The sequence below is a fragment of the Hyla sarda genome, unplaced genomic scaffold (genome assembly GCF_029499605.1).
Source record: "Hyla sarda isolate aHylSar1 unplaced genomic scaffold, aHylSar1.hap1 scaffold_31, whole genome shotgun sequence".
NCBI classification, from domain to species: Eukaryota; Metazoa; Chordata; class Amphibia; order Anura; family Hylidae; genus Hyla; species Hyla sarda.
In genome coordinates, this window is record NW_026609824.1 from 392493 (window position 1) to 398180 (window position 5688).

Consider the following 5688-nt stretch of genomic DNA (forward strand, 5'->3'; position numbering starts at 1 on the left):
CTGTCATCAGTGTGCGTCCCCGCGAGCGCCCCACGCCCGCAGCTCTACTCCCCGTCCTCCGCCCCCCGCAGCTCTACTCCCCGTCCCGTTAACGCTCAGGGAGCGGGGAACAGAAAGTAGAGAATCAGGCGCAGGTCAAGTAATTCGCGTAGTGCTGCGCATGCGCAGTACTACTTTACCTGCGCCCGATGCTCTATTTTCTGTTCCCCGCTCCCTGAGCGTTAACGGGACGGGGAGTAGAGCTGCGGGGGACGGGGAGTAGAGCTGCGGGCGTGGGGCGCTCGTGGGGACGCACACTGATGACAGCGCCATCGGGCGTAGGAATCCCCATAGCGCTGTGGATCGCTCCCTGAGCGTTCACAGGGGACGGGGAGTAGAGCTGCGGGGGACGGGGTGTAGAGCTGCGTAGGACGGGGAGAAGAGCTGCGGGGGACGGGGAGTAGAGCTGCAGGGGACGGGGAGTAGAGCTGCGGGGGACGGGGAGTAGAGATGCGGGGGACGGGGTGTAGAGATGCGGGGGACGGGGAGTAGAGATGCGGGGGACGGGGTGTAGAGATGCGGGGGACGGGGAGAAGAGCTGCGGGGGACGGGGAGTAGAGCTGCGGGGGACGGGGAGTAGAGATGCAGGGGACGGGGAGTAGAGATGCGGGGGACGGGGTGTAGAGATGCGGGGGACGGGGAGAAGAGCTGCGGGGGACGGGGAGTAGAGCTGCGGGGGGCGGGGAGTACAGCTGCGGGGGACGGGGAGTACAGCTGCGGGGGGTCGGAGGACGGGGAGTAGAGCTGCGGGCGTGGGGCGCTCGCGGGGACGTACACACATTTACGCAGCTCATACGGCTGGCTCATATACATTTACTGTTGATCCACAACGCTATCGGGATCCCAATGCCCGAAGGCGCTGTCATCAGTGTGCGTCCCCGCGAGCGCCCCACGCCCGCAGCTCTACTCCCCCGTCCCCCTTAGCTCTACTCCCCGTCCCTTTGACGCTCAGGGAGCGGGGAACAGAAAGTAGAGCATCGGGCGCAGGTTAAGTTATTCGCGTAGTGCTGCACATGCGCAGTACTACTTTACCTGCGCCCGATGCTCTACTTTCTGTTCCCCGCTCCCTGAGCGTTAATGGGACGGGGAGTAGAGCTGCGGGCGTGGGGCGCTAGCGGGGACGCACACTGATGACAGCGCCATCGGGCATCGGGATCCCGATAGCGCTGTGGATCAACAGTACATGTAATAATAGAGTAAATGTATATGAGCCAGCCGTATGAGCTGCGTACATGTGTGAACTTCTGTCGGCCCACAGAGGCCATGAGAGCTCCGTACAGCTTCAGCTATCACAGGGTGAGGAGATCCTCTCCCTGTGATAGCCAAACTGACACTACTGTGCGCATCGATGCGTGACGTTTAAATATGTCACGTGACAAGAGTGAGCCAATAGGATGTGATGGAGGCGGACCATCTCATTCTATGGCAAATCTCATTCCACGGCAATGCACCGGGCCAAGAAGTCTTCTTTAACATGGTGCGGCCGGTGCATTGCCATAGAATGAGATGGTCCGCCTCCATCACATCCTATTGGCTCACTCTTGTCACATGACATATTTAAACGTCACACATCGATGCGCACAGCAGTGTCAGTTTGGCTATCACAGGGAGAGGATCTCCTCTCCCTGTGATAGCTGAAGCTGCACGGAGCTCTCATGGCCTCTGTGGCCCGACAGAAGCTCACACATTTACGCAGCTCATACGGCTGGCTCATATACATTTACTGTTGATCCACAGCGCTATCGGGATCCCGAAGCCCGAAGGCGCTGTCATCAGTGTGCGTCCCCGCGAGCGCCCCACGCCCGCAGCTCTACTCCCCGTCCCGTTGACGCTCAGGGAGCGGGGAACAGAAAGTAGAGCATCGGGCGCAGGTTAAGTTATTCGCGTAGTGCTGCACATGCGCAGTACTACTTTACCTGCGCCCGATGCTCTACTTTCTGTTCCCCGCTCCCTGAGCGTTAATGGGACGGGGAGTAGAGCTGCGGGCATGGGGCGCTAGCGGGGACGCACACTGATGACAGCGCCATCGGGCATCGGGATCCCGATAGCGCTGTGGATCAACAGTACATGTAATAATAGAGTAAGTGTATATGAGCCAGCCTTATCAGCTGCGTACATGTGTGAACTTCTGTCGGGCCACAGAGGCCATGAGCGCTCCGTGCAGCTTTAGCTATCACAGGGAGAGGAGATCCTCTCCCTGTGATAGCCAAACTGACACTGCTGTGCGCATCGATGCGTGACGTTTAAATATGTCACGTGACAAGAGTGAGCCAATAGGATGTGATGGAGGCGGACCATCTCATTCTATGGCAAATCTCGTTCTACGGCAATGCACCGGCCATTTGGCAGTCAAGGTGATCGGCCCACCGGGGATTTTCCCGGTATCCCAGTCCAGCCTTGACTCTGGCTGGGTGGCAGTCACCCACCAGTACACACAGCAGACCCTAAACCCATATCATTATTGCTAAGCAGGAAGATGGGAGTCCATTTCACTCTGATGGACCATTTTTAAATGCAATCCTTAACCTGGCTTTGGCAGGAACCCTTCTTACTCCTCCTACTTGCATTTGATACTGGGTTTAGGATCTGCATAGGAAACACACACAAGCACACACTTACCTTTGTTGCCTTCTGACGCCTCCTTGGCTGTCCCCAAACGGTATAAAACCAAAAGCCACGGGAAGTTGTAAGGATAGAGGACATACCTGCATCCTATTGGACTCACTTGTCTTGGTTAAATCCAGCTTATTTGACAACCTATGGTGCTGCTGCTTCTGCTCATGGAAGTGCTGCTTCTGACAAGGCTGTTCTTTGGTGGTCCTAGGCGACATTACAATCTCCATGGTTACATACACATTTGCAACTCCAACAATACACACATATGCATGTATGTATGTATGTATGTATGTGTATCTATCTATCTCTATATATATTTATCTCTCTCTCTCTCTCTGTATATATATATATATATTTCTTTTAAATATATATATAGAGAGAGATAGAGATGGAAATACTTTTTTAAACATGTTTTCACCTTTTTCTATCTTCTTTTTTTTCTTCTCTCCATGTTTTCCTTCTTTCCTCCTTTTTTCCTATGTTGCTGCTTCTTATTTTTCTTCTTTTTCAGACCCTATCATTGCACTATTCCTTATTCAATACCACCAGCAGATGGAGACACTATATTGCAACATTAGTTGTGAGCAGCAGTTTGTACAAACAAATGCCTCATAGCTGATGTCCTATCCATTATTGCATGGATGGCTGGCTGGCAACATTTGTTTTTATTATTCCAATACCACAGTACCAATGCATGGTCACTCAACAGCAATGACACCCCCATGTCAATTAACAAGATTCAGCTCCCACTACCTGAAAGACAGCTACCTATCATGTCATGTCCAACCTGCACAGGTGTGCAGGTTGCTGAGCTTATTCAATTAAAGAGGACATTCAGCAGCAGCAGCAGTCCTGTGCCTGGTCGCTCCAAAAGGGGCCAGACACAAGCGGCACAACCTATTGTCTTTTGCCTGCAGTAAGGGCCCACTGGACTAGCCAGCAAGCAGCTGCAGCAGCAAATAAACAGGTAATCTTTCTTTCCAACACTGAAACCTGGTGGTGCACTTAATATATGCTACCAGATAGGGGACATATCAGATATTAAACTGATAAAAACAGACACCACATTTGATCTCAGCCAAAAAGAAGGACGAGAAGTGATAACTGTCAAAGGGGAGGAACCCCTTCACATGCACCATCACTACTTGTAGGAAGGGAGGCTGGCTGGCAGCCTCCCATACACACCCTGGCTGGGTGGCAGTCACCCACCAGTACACAGCGGACCCTAAACCCATATCATTATCATTATTGCTAAGCAGGAAGATGGGAGTCCATTTCACTCTGATGGAGCATTTTTAAATGCAATCCATAACCTGGCTTTGGCAGGAACCTTTCTTTCGCCTCCTACTTGCATGTGATACTGGGTTTAGGATCTGCATAGGAAACACACACACACACACACAAGCACACACTTACATGTGTTGCCTGCTGACTCCTCCTTGGCTGTCCCCAAACGGTATAAAACCAACAGCCACGGGAAGCTGTAAGGATAGAGGACATACCTGCATCCTATTGGACTCACTTGTCTTGGTTAAATCCAGCTTATTTGACAACCTATGGTGCTGCTGCTTCTACTCATGGAAGTGCGGCTTCTGACAAGGCTGTTCTTTGGTGGGCCTAGGCGACATCACAATCTCCATGGTTACATACACAACAAAGGTCAGATGTTGTTTACACCTGGCCATGCCAGTGGTATTGAGTAGCATATCCCAGTGCTAAGGGTCCTGGGTGCAACAATCTTTCAATGGGGAATAGCCGAGCTGAGTTTGTCAAGTGCACCCATGTTTGCAACTCCAGCAATACACACATATTGTTACGCCGAGCGCTCCGGGTCCCCGCTCCTCCCCGGAGCGCTCGCAACATCCTCGCAATTGCAGCGCCCCGGTCAGACCTGCTGACCGGGTGCGCTGCGATACCTCTCCCAGCCGGGATGCGATTCGCGATGCGGGAGGCGCCCGCTCGCGATGCGCACCCCGGCTCCCGTACCTGACTCGCTCTCCGTCGGTCTTGTCCCGGCGCGCGCGGCCCCGCTCCTTAGGGCGCGCGCGCCGGGTCTCTGCGATTTAAAGGGCCACTGCGCCACTGATTGGCGCAGTTGGCTTAATTAGTGTGTTCACCTGTGCACTCCCTATTTATACCTCACTTCCCCTGCACTCCCTCGCCGGATCTTGTTGCCATTGTGCCAGTGAAAGCGTTTCCTTGTGTGTTCCTAGCCTGTGTTCCAGACCTCCTGCCGTTGCCCCTGACTACGATCCTTGCTGCCTGCCCCGACCTTCTGCTACGTCCGACCTTGCTCTTGTCTACTCCCTTGTACCGCGCCTATCTTCAGCAGTCAGAGAGGTTGAGCCGTTGCTGGTGGATACGACCTGGTTGCTACCGCCGCTGCAAGACCATCCCGCTTTGCGGCGGGCTCTGGTGAATACCAGTAGCAACTTAGAACCGGTCCACCAGCACGGTCCACGCCAATCCCTCTCTGGCACAGAGGATCCACCTCCTGCCAGCCGAATTGTGACAGTAGATCCGGCCATGGATCCCGCTGAAGTTCCACTGCCAGTTGTCGCCGACCTCACCACGGTGGTCGCCCAGCAGTCGCAACAGATAGCGCAACAAGGCCACCAGCTGTCTCAACTGACCGTGATGCTACAGCAGCTACTACCACAGCTTCAGCAATCATCTCCTCCGCCAGCTCCTGCACCTCCTCCGCAGCGAGTGGCCGCTTCCGGCCTACGACTATCCTTGCCGGATAAATTTGATGGGGACTCTAAGTTTTGCCGTGGCTTTCTTTCGCAATGTTCCCTGCACTTGGAGATGATGTCGGACCAGTTTCCTACTGAAAGGTCTAAGGTGGCTTTCGTAGTCAGCCTTCTGTCTGGGAAAGCTCTGTCATGGGCCACACCGCTCTGGGACCGCAATGACCCCGTCACTGCCTCTGTACACTCCTTCTTCACGGAGATTCGAAGTGTCTTTGAGGAACCTGCCCGAGCCTCTTCTGCTGAGACTGCCCTGCTGAACCTGGTCCAGGGTAATTCTTCT

At 54.0% G+C, this 5688-nt stretch overlaps 1 pseudogene; it reads right to left on the minus strand.

Annotated features, from left to right (window-relative positions):
- Positions 1 to 3649: 3649 nt before the first annotated feature.
- On the minus strand, positions 3650 to 3757 carry LOC130328560 (U2 spliceosomal RNA; annotated as a pseudogene).
- Between the last annotated feature and the right edge of the window lie 1931 nt (positions 3758 to 5688).